This window comes from Haemaphysalis longicornis, unplaced genomic scaffold (genome assembly GCF_048455015.1).
Source record: "Haemaphysalis longicornis isolate Haplotype H1 unplaced genomic scaffold, Haemaphysalis longicornis Haplotype H1 scaffold_1, whole genome shotgun sequence".
Taxonomy (NCBI): Eukaryota; Metazoa; Arthropoda; class Arachnida; order Ixodida; family Ixodidae; genus Haemaphysalis; species Haemaphysalis longicornis.
The window spans coordinates 56465229-56479508 of record NW_027526203.1 but is presented as its reverse complement, the minus strand read 5'-3'; positions in this window follow the sequence as shown (position 1 = coordinate 56479508).

Genomic DNA, 14280 nt, shown 5'->3' with positions numbered 1-14280 from the left:
ATGCGGAAGACCTTCAAAACCTGGCCGGCATTTGTGTTGATGCGGCAACGTACCTAGGCCTACATTTTAACCCACAGAACTCTGGAGTCATGGTGTTCAACGAGGAAGCTCATACAGCGCCAATAAGAATTCGACAGGAAGCCATACCATTAGTAAATAAGTACAAATACTTGGGGATCTGGCTTAATGAAGGAAAAGGCTACCTGAATGCCCATGAAGAACATCTCAAACTGAAAGGGAGACGAAATGCAGCAGTAATGAAACATAGAGCACTTTGGGGATTCAATAAGTACCAGGTAGTGCGAGGCATCTGAAAGCGGTAATGGTGCCGGCGCTCACGTTCTCTAATGCCGTATTATGCTTAAAGTCCGACATCCTGTCGGGACTGGAGGTTAACCAAAAGGCAGTCGGCAGATTAGCACTGGGAGCTCACAGTAAGACTACAAATGAGGCGGTACAAGGCGATATGGGTTGGGCTTGATTTGAGGCGAGGGAAGCGCAAAGTAAGCTACGTTTTGAGGAGCGGCTTAGACATTTAGATGAGAAGAACTGGGCAGCCAGAGTGCACAGGTACGTGTACCTTACAAGTGTGGACACCCAATGGCGGAAGGGGACGCGAAAGCTGGCGACTAAATATACCTTGACCGCCGCAAATGAACAAGGGGGGGGGCAGTTAAAAAGCAAGTGAAGGAAACAGAGACGCTCATGGGGAAAGAGAGGATGGAAAAGAAGGGATCGCTGGGAATCTACAAAGCAAGCAAAACATAGATCCGGAAAGAGAACTTTTATGACAACAATAAAGGTACTGCGTTGCTCTTTGAGACGCGGGCTGGCTGCTTGAGAACTCGAACTTACATCAGCAAATATTCGTCCCAGGATGAGACATGTGTTGTATGTGGCAGGGATAAAGAAATAATCGACCACATAGGAATAGCATGCCAAAGATTCAGCCGAATAGAATTGGAGGGAAAGTCCTACTTCCTGAGGCACTGGGCTTCGCAATTGATGGAAGAATTAACTGGTCAGCAGTAGGTATTACTAAGCAGCGGCTAGAGTAGTGGTGGAAAAAAAGCAGGGAACTCGATAAAATAACACCCCAGCCAGGGGTAGCCGCAGGGCAGAATTAAAAAAGGAAAATACAGATAGCAAGGGAGGAGCAAAATACACAAGTTATTGTCACGTGGTCATCGATAAGTAAGGCCCAGTTATACATTTGAAAGATACGCGATTTCATTTTCATACAGAAGCACGGAAGGTTTGCTTACGCATTTATCGCCCCTCTGACTAATGCAAAAGGCTTCAGAAATTTCACGTGTACGTTTGTTTGCATATCTTCGAATAATACGACACTCATCAAACATTCGTTGGCACTTACACTGGCGACAGTGCGCAGCTAGGTAAGTGCCAACCAATGTTTGATGAGTGTCGTATTATTCGAAGATATGCAAACAAACGTACACGTGAAATTTCTGAAGCCTTTTGCATTAGTCAGAGGGGCGATAAATATGTAAGAAAACCTTCCGTGCTTCTGTATGAAAATGAAATCGCGTATCTTTCAAATGTATAACTGGGCCTTACTTATCGATGACCACGTGACAATAAGTTGTGTATTTTTCTCCTCCCTTGCTATCTGTATTTTCCTTTTTTCCTGTTCCATTGCTGTGTAGATATGTATATAAGCCGCCTGCAAGCAATAAAACTTGGTTGTTAGTCAGCGCCGCGTATTTGTCGTCTAATCTACGTCCTGTCCTTTAGCGCTGTTTCTTACATTTTAAAGCAAAGCTTTTTACCTCTACCCCCCAAGGGTTTTTTCGCGACCGTTGGTGTCACCAGAAAACTCCAGCGAACAATAAAAGGAGTTACTGGCACCGCCGGGAATCGAACCTGGAACTAATAGACAAACAAAGCGAGAGCCCGTCGTCTTACCGATTTAGCTATGAGACCACGCGAAGACGGGCAAGACAGGTGGTGTACTCACCAAGCACATCTACGGGTTTACCCCCCCCCCCCCCCCCCCGCGTTCTCGCTGAATGCCACGTGAAAGCGTCACGCGACCACTCATGCCCGTCTAGCGGCCCTGTGCGCACCTTGCTCATGTGCTAAGAGTTACAAAAAAAGCCGCCCGCATCTTCCCACGGGGGGAACTCGAGTAAATGCGTCGCATCTACTCGAGTCAAGCAAAGCGTCACGTCAAGCGTAAGCCATGCAAAGACGCCCTTGACTGAATTCCGAACGCGCGCTCCGCCGCTTATATACGTTTAGGGGACTGCGTAAGCCGGTCCCAGTCGACGACGTTGGCGTACTAGTAAAGCGGCGTGGACTCTAGGTGTTTGAGCCAACCGCGGATGTTGCTTGGCCGGAGAACGGCACACCGGTTATATGCGCAGCGCGCCCGAAGGAGAGGAAACCGCGGAAGAGTACTGCACATGCGCCGGCCCAAGCGCGTCTGCCGCGGCTATACGCAACGTGTCGCGGCTATGACGCAACACAATCCAACACAATCCACTTTAATCCAATCCAATCCAATCCAAATCCAATCCAAGCCAAGCCAATCCAATCCAAGCCAATCCAATCGAATCCAATCCAATGCCCCTCGCGAGAGAGTGTTCGAATCCAATCCAATGCCCCTCGCGAGAGATGTGTTCGCTTTCGCCTCGACTCGACGCGCATGCGCAGTGAGCGTGCCGACTACGGACGCCAACGCGGGTGACATCGTGAGTTACTGAAATGCTCTGCATTTAAAAAAAAATCCGAGTTGGGGGACTAAATTTAAATTAAAACTACTAAGATAGGCTAGATGGCGCACGCCGTCACTCTGATTCAAAGGGGAGGCCTTTAATCATCATAATCATCATCACCACCGGGCAGTACTTCCGGGTAGTACAAAGCTGCGCGGGTCCCATAGGATCCCGTGTTGACAGAAGCAAAATGAGCTCGACGCTCCCGATTATTTTGCGACGTGGTCACCAGCTCATCCTCGACGCGTCCGATCTATTTCAGCGATCAACTTGGCATTAGGGGAACACGTTTACAGCGCCGACGAAAGTGCCGGGACCATGACGGCGTCTGCTACTCGCAGGCTCACCGATCGATGGTCGTACGAAGTGAAATTTTAAGTGAAATTTCTAGTTTAAACTAATACTCTAGGTGACAAAGACTTCTCAAAAACAGCCAAGAAGAGTGACGCAATCGTCGATGATCGCGCTTTAAAAAGCCAGCGAGTCCGGCGGACCGCAGGCTCGCCTGCTGCGGTGCGCCGCTCTTTTGCGTACCTGCACACTATGCGAGCACTTTTATTAAACAGTGCTCGTTTGCGTCACCGTTACGAATACATCGTGCAGCGTTAGCTTGCCGTTTTGTTGCGTGTCTCAGTGACAAAATGCCGCGACCGTCAGAAGCGTGAAATCTGTTTTGCGATTCCAAAATTAGTGGCCGTAAAACAAAGTGGTCGGGCGAACTAAGAGGCCCCTCGCTTTCCTTGTTTGCTCTCGCTTTACTTAATTACGCTCTTGCAGCATACATTCCCAGTTCGCACTTAATAGCCTAGAACGAGGGTCAGCAACGGCCGAGTTCCATGCAGCCGACACGGCGGAGGGCTGGACGGCAAATCGGGTGGGAGGAGGAGGGTGGCTTTGAATGCAAAGAGAAAAAAATCTGCGAATTTCTAATAATATTTGACAATAATCTGGCGAAGTGTGAAGATGCTGGGGGGGGGGGGGGCAGCAATTCAACTGGAGGGCGCCAATTCTCAGTTCTTGTCTCGCTGTCTAACTCCGTTTGAAGTTAAAACTGGCGTGTCGGCGTTCAGATTCGACGACCCCTGCACTAGAAAACCAACACAGCCAGTGATGATCGTATGTTAATATTCGGGGCCCCGCGCCGTGTATGCGGCTGTGTTATGTTATGCTGTGTTATGTGATGTTACAGAAGTACACATCTCTGCAGGCAGCGGGCGTGTGATTTGGTGCATCTTTTGCGTCCTTTAATAGCGTTTAATTTGTTTATTTGGCGGAATTACCCCACCTACTCGCTAGTATACATGTACCCTGCCGTTCGTAAATCGTGCGGCGTAGAACGTTGGGCAAGAATTATTTAGTTTGCGAAAATACGAAAAAAAATTTCCACTCGTTTCAAAGGCAGTGCCAGGCCAGCAATGTCAGCTGAGTCGGCTGCGCAATTCTTGCGTTCGCTTGCATGCTCCCGCTGAAGCAACCTTTTGCAGTTACCTCAGGATATAGGATAAGCAGCGTTCCGTGTTTATGCCAGTCGTGAACTTTCCTTTGTCGACCGCACGCAAGAAGAAAAAACTGTAACTGTCGTCAAACAGTTAAATCACCCGACCTGGCGATACTGTTCCACGCAGCGACCACCGCGAAAGCTCGCTCAAAAGAAAGCCGAAAAATCGGCTTCTTTTAGCGGATATTATTTTGTTTAGCATCTGCAACTACTTTAAGGGCTATTTCATACAGTATGCAGTCATTTAAACACTCCACAAAGCGCCACAACCAACTTTCACTCTGGCTTCTAATTGAAAAATCATGGAGGGCGGCAAGGGTCGTCTGCTTTTGTACTACCCAGAGGCGTTGGCCGCTAGGCGCGCTGCATGTCCCCAAAACTCCAGCGCAGGAGGCCTAAAGCAAAACTTACTAAAATAAAGCTTGCTTTTTAAATTAATAAATCAAGGCCAAGTATATCAAGGCCAAAAAAGGTGCGTTCCTCGTTTCTATTCCACTTTGTCGTCGAACGGTGCTCCCACTGAAAGTAAGGTAAGCGAATTTAGCGCATGTGACTTACCAAGTTATCTGTGGGCTCTTGCAGCTAGGGTGGAACTCGTCTTCGTTGTGGTCTCACGAGCGCTTTCCAGCCGAGGCCGTTCTTGTCGTTCCGATCGCCTGTGTGCCATGTAGCTAGGCATGATGCATGACCAACGTGAGCAGCTTGGGAGACAGAAGCCGTATTTCATTTTCGACGATTGATCGACTGTCAGGTTGACCTATTTCTGCTTGCCGTCAGTGAGAGATTTAAAGAGCGTGCCACGCAGGTACAAAGAAAGGAAGGCAGTCGGACGCCGTGCAGAACAGAAAAAATAGCCGCCCTTCTTTGGCTTTGCTTGGGTAGATGGGAGCAGGGAATGTGTTGGTTTACCACCATTTGGGATGAACAGCTGCTGCTTGCGGATAGAGAATGCGACGTGTAGTGGAAGCGGTGCACATTTCGCACATTTTGGAAAATAACTGTTTCTGGAGCGGCAATGTTTTCCTTTGGCGTAACGCAGCACGCAGGGGGGGGGGGGTCTATAGTCTGCAGTGCTGCGGTTGAACATTCAACACGGACGCAGAATCGCGTTCGGAACGAAGTCCTCCGTGGTACTGAAGTGAAACTGGCTCTACTAGACTTTGGAAAATTCAGCGACACTTCTCTGTTTACGTGTAGCAATTCGAACTAGCAACGCGCCATAGCTCAGCGGCGCTCCCCTCTGCACTCGGGGACAACTTTCTGTGGCAATGCAGCCAGGGCTACTCAGCCAAACCAAGGTAAATTTAACTTGTAGCGAAGCTTCCATAGAAGCCCACACGTTCACAAAATTGCGGCTCTTAAGCTGCTCATGGGGCTTAGTGCCATCTGTGTGAGGAGGGAACACTTCCACCGGACAAAAACTAAACCGTATGTGACGCAAGATCCGGTCAAAAAGTGACGCCCTCTTGGTGGCATTAGCGCGAAAATTTGGCTTTTAAGTAGCTTGAGCAGGCCTCTGATCGCTGAGGGCGCAGGTCATTGCCATCCGATGCTTAGTTGGCGAGCCCTTGGCGAGTGTGCTTCAAGCAACGCCAGCTTAACTAGTAGTACAGACTCGGGACTAGAAAATCGTACTTAAGCATACTGTAGTATGATTTGCCTTGGTGTTGCTGAAAACATCTTGCATTTCTATGAAACTTTATTCCGTATTCATGTCTTCCGCTGCTGTATAAAAGCAAGCAGTTGTTTACCTTGATTGCACTGGGTGGCAAACCGGGCACGTACCCCCGCCTCCCCCCCACCCGAATTTTTTTTCTGTCATGAGGTACAGGGCAAAAAATGACCCTCGCCCACACTTGTCTGCTGCCCCACCCCCCTTTCATATAAAAAACGTGGCCCCCTCCCCCTATAGAAATTTCTGCCTACGCCACTGCTTCGTTGTTTAATTGCGTCGCACATACGCAGGTTGCGTGCGTGCGTGCCTTAAGTATGGATCAGGGTTATATAATGATTGCGTGGCTTGTGTGCTTCAGTTCTAAGGAAATAAATAACGCATAGTCATGCAATAGTCATAAAATTTCAATTTTATTCGAGAGTAAACATAGAACAACTTTATTACACTTTACAAAATCAGCATGTATGGAAATAAGCACAAAATGTTCGTGGGGACTACATGCAATATGATTTTCTTAACGCGCCGAAAACTATACCGATTCACCATGCCCATTCACGAAAGTGCAGCGAGCACACCACTCTGAGCCGCAGTTGTCCCGGCGTCTTATAAAGTAGAAATGGGTTTCTGCAGAACTTCACCCAGGATTCACGCCTGCAATTGCATGGTTGCATTGTTTAGGCAAGTGTCGCAGCAGGTAAGTCAAAAGAGAAAAAAATGGATCAATGCAAATGAAAGCGACGTCAGTAAGTAAAACTACATTGCAGGAAAGATGTGGCAGCAGCGCTGCTCAGAGAGGCATAATTTTACTGCGATGTAAAGATTGCTTGCGCATGCAAGCGTGGGAAGCAACCATCCCTACAAGCGTTGTAATCAATAGAGAAGGCACTGAGATAGACAATAAAAGTGAATAGTTTGAATCCGAGTGGCGCACAATACTTGCGCTATTGGAATACGCTGAGATGTCCTAGAGTAATTGACACCACTTGCTCCGAGCCAAACTGAGGTGAAATCAAGCGATAACTGTGGCAGAACATAATTAGACCCCTTTTTTTTCAGCGCACAACGACGTCCCCACAGAGCCCCCGTTCACGTATTGACAGTACTATATTCTGCCTTACCTTGTGGAAATGAGAGGAACACGGTGCGTAAAACGCCAGGCGTACGGGAGTTGCTGTTGCAACCTTGTAACGCACATCGTTTCCGTGGGTACCGAGGAAAAAACCGTTCGTAGCATCGCCAAGTAGGACACAGTGACCGTTGGGCACGGCACTAAACGTATTCACCCGCGGTACAACGCACAGCAAAAATTAAGTTCACATCATTAATAAGGAAAGCCGAATGCAAATCCGCAACACCAAAACACGTGAGGGCCGTTTCCTAGCACACGAACTTTACGCGCGCCTTTCCGAACACTACGAGGACTGCATCGTAGAGCAATGGCATGTGCCATTCTTCAGAGGGCGCTACAAAAATGCTTGTGATAATGGATAACATTTTCATAATGTCTTTGCACACTGTTCCCAAATAAATGTGGTTCAGAAATAAATATCGTTCGTTAAATATAACTACTGTTTTATTGTTGAATAAAACTTGTTTTCTTGTTATCTGTGCCTGTACCCTCCACACCAACTCGCGCTTCCATCGCCACTCCCATAACGCTCATGTTGATGTCGCTGGCAATATCCTCTGAACCGCTTTTCGCTTGAAGCTTCGCTACCAGTTACATTTACCGTGGCGACTGCCTTGAGAAAGAAGAAGAGGTTTTAATTTTGGCACGAGCTGCGCGTTCGCATTTCGTTCCATTGCACGACATACTACAACAGGCCATATCATCGACCCAGCTTGGCTAACCTTGACAAGTATACAAGTACTCCAATGGAATTGCCGCTCTGTTTTCTCTGCTTCTCCTGATCTTAATGGCTTGTGGCTCAATACCATCCTGACGTTATCCTACTTCAAGAAACTTGGATTTCTCCCCATAAATAATTTTTCATTCCAAATTCCCGCTCGTTTCGTTTGGACAGGCAAGATAGAGGTTGAGGGTGTTTGATTTTAGTATCGCTAAAATTCTGCCATCGTGCACACATGTCCGTTCTTTTACTGTAATCTCAGAGTGAAATTCTTGCAGTTGACTTTGAATTGCTAGGAAATGTTTCATTCTCCCTTGTAAATGCATACTTTCCATATGGGGTGACATCTACTGGGTCACTGGATGCAGCTTTGGCGGCTTGTAAAAATCATGTCATGTTCGCAGGGGTCTTCAATTCTCGTCATGTGGACTGGGGATATCGTACTGATGCTTGCGGGAGGCGTTTATGGGAATCGATGAGCGACCACTCTCTCTCCTGTCTGAACTCGAGAGCGGCTACATGCCTGCGCGGTCAAAGCAAGTCGGTATTGGACTTCACTTTTGCGAAGCCAGGTCTTGTTGCTGCGTTGTCTACGGCAGACTATGCAACATCTAGTGACCACATCCCTGTGGTTTTTTTATATCCGCGCAAGGAAACACTTTAACCGTAGGTAGCACTCTTTTGTGAATATGAATCGGTATGGAAATTTAATGCGTTCAGCCACAGCTTCGATACCCACTCAAGAAAATGACGCTCGTGCCAAGGAGCTAGTATCGATAATTCAGGATTTGGTCACTCCAACTAAATTTACGATTTCTTCAGTTCAAGGGAAGCCAAGCAGTCCGTGGTGGAATAAGGAATGTACAAGAGATTTCCGAGGGAAAAGGCAGTGTGGAAAAAATTACAGTATAACCAGTGTCCCGGAAATTCGAGCTCATTTAAGTAGTTTTGCGTTGTGTTTAAACGTACTGAAGCATGGGCGAAAGAGATATATAACACAAGTCGCTTCTCTTTCCTCTCAAAAACTTGTGATAGGCGTACGCTCTTCACGTGTTTGCGGATTAGAAAAAACGGCCATAGTTCCCCAAGCCTTGATTTCTTCATACACACAACAGCCTTAAAAATTCTTCTTGATCAGTTGGCTGCAGGACTGCAGGCTCGTTTCACTTCCCGCTACCCAGTACTGGCCCCACCAGCCACTGGCTCCCCTGTCCTGGGCCAGGCTCCTCTGAACTTTGAAGAGGTTACAAAGGGAGAGCTATACGATTTGTTACAGTGTGTACCCGATGGAACACCAGACCCAGATTGTATTACTGTCCCAATGATAAAGATGATGTTTACGGAGTCGCCAGAAGACCTCCTGTATATTGTGAACCACATTTTGCGCTCCTCCTGGGTTCCTCTCGATTGGCGTCTGTCGAAAGTTGTTCCCTTGCCTAAAAAACCCGGGTTGGGTCTTTCCTTGGACAACATTAGGCCGATAAGCTTAACGTCTAACCTTGTAAAAATTGTTGCGAGGGTTTTCTTGGGCAGAATAGAAACGCTTTTCGATAGTTCTAACATTTTGAGTCCTCGGCAGGTGGGCTTCCGGCCACGCTGCTCGATATTGTCGGCGTACATAGACCTAGAGAGCCGCCTTCATCTGGCTCGTCGTTCGTAAGAGGCCGCAGCGCTTGTGACACTGGATGTGGCCAAAGCTTATGATTACGTGGAACATGGCATACTTTTAGAAAATATGGTTCGATTATGTTTTCCAGAATATATTACTTTGTGTATTAGGATGTTCATAACCGGTCGAAAATTCTTTGTTGCCCAGTGCGGAGTTGCCTCTTCAAATTACAATCAAACGCGAGGCTTACCTCAAGGATCCGTTCTGTCTCCTGTTTGATTTAACGTGACGGGTATACAGCCGTGCTTGTATGCTGATTATCTGGCATTTTTTAGCTCTTCAAGTAATGCGCATGTCTCGTTCCAGTCACTGCAGCTTTATATGTCGACCTTAGAATAATGGGTGGATGGCCTCTGCCTATTCTTAAATGTCGACAAGTGTGCCCTCTTGGCATTCCCAGTGAAAGACGCAGTTTTGATTGGTCTGACATACAGACAGGAAATAATAGCGCAGGTTACCTCTCCGAAATATCTAGGAGTGATCTATGAGAGCACTCTGAATTGTGCCTTCATATTGACTTCATTGCTGTGAAAGGGGGGAGAGCGGTTTTGCTGTTAAAGAGATTTTGTAATAAGAAGTCGGGTATGCGCAGAGACGTCCTCCTTATGCTCTATCGCCTGTATGTGCGCCCTATTCTGGAATTCGGCTGCATCCTTTTTCCAGTTATCCGTTCTACAAGCTCCGACCATTGGTTACTTTGGAAAGGCAAGCTTTGCGGTTGTGTTTGGGATTGCCAAGGTACGTCCCCATTCGGCTATTGTACTGGGAGGCTCAAATTCTTCCTCTGATATATCGCTTCAAGGTGTTGACCGTAGAACCATACCGTCGTGCAATGTAATTGCCTATATCAAGATAACAATTGGTTTTTGTACACTCCCTAGCGTCCTTTTTGGCCCACGTACAAGCGTCCACAGGTACAAGCGTACAAGCGTCCACAGGTACAAGCGTACAAGCGTCCACAGCCATGGTCCACGTACAAGCGTCCACAGGTGGTGTTTGTCGAGTCCTAGCTCGCCCCTTGAAATGTCAACATAATATCTGAACCTACGTTTGACTATCGCAATGCGATGGTGGACATTTATTTCAACAACATTTTCCCTCCAATGCCAAATGCTTGCCGGAGAGGACGACACTGGCGTTTTAGCAAACCACCCAGAAGAGTTAACGACACATGTGGTTCTGTTCGGGACAAGAAAAGCTGGTGTAGGTATATTTTCACCTGCGCTTGACTAGACGTTTCTTCTGCGTCTTCGAAATTTCACGTCAGTATATCTGGCAGAATTTTTGGGAATCGCGCTGGCACTTCGAAAGATCAGTGAAGAGCATTCCCTAGTGATCATTGTGACGGATTCTTTTTCGGTCTGCTCCACTTTATCTTCTCAAACCGTTACCCCTCTTCATCGATCGCTGTCGATGCTTATGCCGGTACATGTTAGGGAAATCCGTCTGGTCTGGGTCCCAGGGCACAGAGGTATTGAGCTTAACGAAACCGCTGATTACCTGACAGAAGTATTGCTGAATGGTCCTCTGGTCGATACTGTGCCCCCGATAGCCTACGTTGTTGCAGCTAGGTTTTGAAGGTACAGTTCACTGGACAGCTTCCCACCAAACAGTATCGCTGGCTACCCTGGTACTCTTGGAAGTGTGACTTTGCGCAGTCTCGACTGTGCGACGTCACACTGACTTGCTTTCGCTGCTGAACGCCTAATTTGAATTTTTATCTACACCGCGCACGCGTTGCGCCATCGGTCATGTGCGGCTTCTGTAGAGAGGAGGAAAAAATTGAGCATTTCCTGTTGTCTTGTCGGCGGTTCTCCTCCCGAAATCGCTACCTGGAGGTTCCCCTCCGGCGCCTGGGTCTAGCCTTGTCGGTGCCTAATTTCTTGTCATTTGGGGCAATCGGACTTGGTTGGTGCAACGGGGATGTTTGTCGCGCTCTTTACTCTTTTATTGCCGAATCCGGTCACTTCCCTTGTTAATCAATCGCATCAACCAATTTTTAATCGTTGATTAAAATTCCTATTGTTACAGCAGTATTGAATTTTTATTGTTGTTCTCAAACTGTTACACTCACTGGACCCCTAATATTCCACCTCTATTCTTCTTTTTTAAAATAATTCCATAAGCTTCTGCAACAATGAAACAACAAACAGACTTGGCCAATCCCCCAGAGTGGGTACGTGCCATTTGTGTTTTGGCTCAATCAACCAACCAACCATTGCCTGCAGCGGTGTTTGGAGACCGGCCCTTCAGAATCCTGCGGTTGGTCACCAATTGCCAGCACACACGACAGATGGTGCCCTCCCTCCCTCCGAGGAGAGGCATTGGCAGTTGGAGACGCCGGCTACGGCGCGACGCTTCTTCGGGTCGTCTTCAGCACGGAGCAGCAGCAGCGGGTGGGCGTCCCTACGATGCTCCAGGACCACCTCAGCGGCAGGAACGCAGGGCGGCACGCTACCGGCCAGGAAGACTACTACAGACTGCGACCGCCCTCCTCGCTTCATGGCCACGTCATCCTGATGTGCTTAAATACTCAGTCCCCCGACTCGCTGGGCATCATCCTTGACACGGGGATGGTGGATGCACGGCCCTCCATGCGCATGTCCTTTCCAGCACCCTGCACAGGTGGGTGTCCCTACGACGCTCCAGGACCACCACAGTGACCTCTAAGCGGCTGGAACGCACGGGGGGGGGGCATTAACTGCCGAGAACACTATGACAGACTGTGGTCGATCTCCTTGCTTCATTCCCACGTCATCCTGGTGTGCTTCAGCACTCACTCTCCCGACTCGCTGGGCAGCATCCTTGACACGGGGATGGTGAATACACTTCCATCCCTGCGCATGTCCCTCCCAGCACCCTGCACAGGTGGGCGTCCCAACGGCGCTCCAGGGTCACCACAGCGGCCTCTCAGCGGCTGGTACGAAGGGGGGCACATTAACGGCCAGGAATACTACGACAGCCTGCAGCCGCCCTCCTTGCTTCAACCCACGTCATCCTGGTGTGCTTCAGCACTCACTCTCCCGACTCGCTAGGCAAGGGGATGGAGGATGCACATCCCTCCCTCCGCATCTCCCTCCAGCACCCTCCACAGGTGGGCGTCCCTACAACACTCCACGACCACCACCGCGAACCCTCAGCGCCTGGAACGCAGGGGGGCACGTCAGCGGCCAGGGAAGACTACGACAGACTGCGGTCGACCTCCTCGCTTCATGCCCACGTCATCCTGATGTGCTTCAGCATTGACTCCCCCGACTCGCTGGGCAGCATCCTTGACACGGGGATGGTGGATGCACATCCTTCTCTCGGCATGTCCCTCCAGCACCCTCCACAGGTAAACGTCCCTACGACGCTCCAGGACCACCACAGAGGCCTCTCAGCGGCTGGAACGCAGGGGGGCACGCTAACGGCCAGGAAGACTACGACAGACTGCGGCCGCCCTCCTCGCTTCATGGCCTGGTCATCCTGATGTACTTCAGCATTGACTCCCCCGACTCGCTGGGCAGCATCCTTGACAAGGGGATGCATGTCACTGCTACGCCGACGTGCCGGGTCACGTTCATCGTCACCAACGCCTATGCGGGTACCTCGAGTGCTTCACGAGGGCCAAGAATGGCGAACGAGAGGTGTTCGAGACTGTAACGAGAGCCGCTTTACAAGTTAGGAGGTCGAAGAACTGGGCGCACATTGTGCCCTAAAATTGTCGTTATTTGCAAAACGTTATCGAGTGTTTTTCATAGTAGCGCAAATATATGAAGTTTTTTAATAGTTCATGCTAATATACCTTAGATTTTTCGACAATTTCAGCTTTGTCTTAATACGTCACCGTGTAGAACTTGTGTTTGGTTCATGATTGCGTCCTTTTTACTATCTTTTGCGTAGCTTCACCAGATGTTAATACGCAGAGTACGTGGCCATCTGTGACCGCAAACAGCACACTAAGGGTCTCTGTAATCGTTGGGGAGGATGAACTTCAGAATCGCAAATAAGGGAGAAGAGCACTGAGCGCGGCAGCTCGCTCAAGCATAACTATCACCTTCCAACAAGTGGTTATGTGCTTGATAATAAACATCGAAAAGACATTCTTCCTTGCAATCATGCGCAGCACGCATTTTTTCAACTAACCTTGTGGCTTCGCTTCATCCTTGCGTGCCTGGTGCGCCTGTCTTTTAGATGCAAAGCATCTCTCAGTCGACCCTCCGTCGTCCGGCGTCCGCACCTCTCCTGCTCGTCCCCCTCTCCACGCCAGCTGTGATAATGCCGCTCTCCTCCTGGCCGCTCGGCTCGTCTCGTGCCATCTCAGGAACACACCGGCAACCCTGTCGCTCCAGGAGCCCTAACCAGCTGTGATAACGCCGCTCTCCTCCTCGCCGCTCCTCCTCGCCGCTCGGCTCGTCTCGTGCCTCCGAAGACAAGGCTGCACAGAGGAGAGCTCGCGACGCCGAACGTAAACGGCAGCGTCGAACAGCGGATTCCCCGCTTCGAGAACGAGAAGCCGCAAAACGTTCCCCACTACTCGATAAATAAGGAAGACATTTAATACGCTACTACACGTGTCTTTACTCTAACAAACAATTAACACGCTACTACTCCACGGCGTTGCATCCCCTCAGGGTTCCCACGTGGGAAGATGGTGTAATTTTTTTTCACTACTGATGCACGCTTGCTCTCTTGGAATCATTTTTCGAAGATGCTTCTCACGAATGACGCATGCGATTTTATGCTTACAGCGCAGTGCTGCGCGATGCGCACATACGGGGCTGGCTTAGTCGTTCTTCATTAGAGGACTGAATACATTAAACGTCCGTTACATTCCCCAGTAATCACAAAGTACCGTAATTGATTGCGTG